We start from the raw sequence: 1,769 nt of genomic DNA, 5'->3' as shown, positions 1-1,769 counted from the left end.
TGTATGATTTGTATAAGTTTGTGTTTATTTTAAAATTACAAATTAAATATGTTTGGAAAAGAGGTTTCCTTGTGTTTTGGGTTAGGCAACATGAAAAAGAGAAATTAACATAACTCATATGATATGAAGTGGGTTGGGACATCCACCCTAAACCCAATTCTAAAGATTCAATTGGATTTTGTTCAAAGAAATTAACAAGATGGATTTGAATTAGTGTCACTGATTCTAAGACCAGTAATCACCAACAAGGCAACACTATAATCATGAACATCCCAACATCCTATTGATGCTTGTAAGTCATGGAAGAAGATCAAATATCTCCCTCAAATCCATAGACATTTAAGCTTAAGTTAAGCCATCTTTTTGGGGAAAACAATGGAGTAATTCAAAGTTCAAACTTCAAACTAATACGTGTATCAAATGCAAAAATTCAGACAAAATCATAAGGAAAATCTTAATGCATATACATTTCTATTAACCATATGTAATCTTTAGTTGATCTAACTCAAGTACCTTTTCCTCCATTGTTAACAAACCCTAACCCTTGTTTTGCAGTCATTTTTGTAAACTGAAACACCTTAACGTCTTCTTTTGCATTCTTCCCAATCCCTCTCCCTTCATACCATCCATATCCTTTCAACAATGCAGGTGCAAACTCTTCAACTGAAACATCATCGAACTCATCTAATCCTCTATCATCCGGCAAACTCTTCAAATCACTTCTCAGTTTCATCAACATCAAACGATTAATCGACGACAATGATTCCGACCGATCAACTTCCGGGTCCTTATCAGAACGGGAAGCTTTCTTCGTACGGAGATTGAGACCATAGGAGATGTTGGAGTCGATGGGTTCTTCAGCAGAGTTGGTGTCTACTTCGAACTCAAGATTTGGGTCGTTGGATTTGATGGGTATATCGATGTTCGTCGTTTGCTTTTGCGGGTTCCATTCGTTGGGAATTGGGGGAATAACGATAGTTCTTTTGGAAATGGAATCGGCTAGGGTTATGGATGAATCGAACTCTGTGAAGAATTCCTTTTCCGGAGATTGATCATCGTGATCTCGTGAAGCACTGAATGAGGATTTTGAGGGTTTTGATGAATTCTTTGATGAGGAAAGAGAGAAGGAGAGTTTCATGGTGCAGATCGGATGTTGAGGTGCCGGGGGAACAAGCTCCGGCAGTCGAACAAGAAATTGGGTTATGGTTCACCGTCTATAGATTTTTAGAGTAAATTACAATTTAGGTCCCTAAGTTCGTTCATAAGTTTCATTTTTGGTTACAAATACTTTTATCTTGCAAGTTTGTATATTTTTAGTTGTTGTATCAATTATGGTCCCTATGTTTGTTCGAAAATTGCAGTTTTAATATTTTATTCCTGTGGTTAAGGTTATTTCCAAGCTTGTTCTTACTAAAAAGTTTTTTTTTAACTCGGACTATCCTCAAAACTTAAATTTGTTACCCACCGGATCCTTAAATCAACTTGGCATCTATTTTGTTGTTAGAAACTTCCAGATGAGTAGCATGTTAGGGGTGCTTTTGTCCTTCCATATGGAAGTTTCTAACAACAAAATAGACAACGAGTTAATTTTGGGGGTGTTTTTGTCCTTCCATGTTTGGGGTGTTTTTGTCCTTCCATGTTGGTAGAAACTACCAGATCAGTAGCATGTTGGGGGTGTTTTTGTCCTTTCATCTGTAATGCGCTTTCTCTTCGTCTTTGGTCTCCCCGATTGAGTGTGTTGCGGTGGTGGTGTTGATTTCATTGGAGAT

The 1,769-nt window shown here is 37.3% G+C and overlaps 1 pseudogene; it reads right to left on the bottom strand.

Moving 5' to 3' along the window:
* Positions 1 to 505: 505 nt before the first annotated feature.
* On the bottom strand, positions 506 to 1,138 carry LOC145060189 (protein MOS2 pseudogene; annotated as a pseudogene).
* Between the last annotated feature and the right edge of the window lie 631 nt (positions 1,139 to 1,769).

Source organism: Lactuca serriola, chromosome 6 (genome assembly GCF_051521515.1).
Source record: "Lactuca serriola cultivar US96UC23 chromosome 6, Lser_US96UC23_V15, whole genome shotgun sequence".
In the NCBI taxonomy this organism is placed as follows: Eukaryota; Viridiplantae; Streptophyta; class Magnoliopsida; order Asterales; family Asteraceae; genus Lactuca; species Lactuca serriola.
Note: the sequence above shows the minus strand (reverse complement) of the source record. Positions and strands in the feature narration are given on the sequence as shown.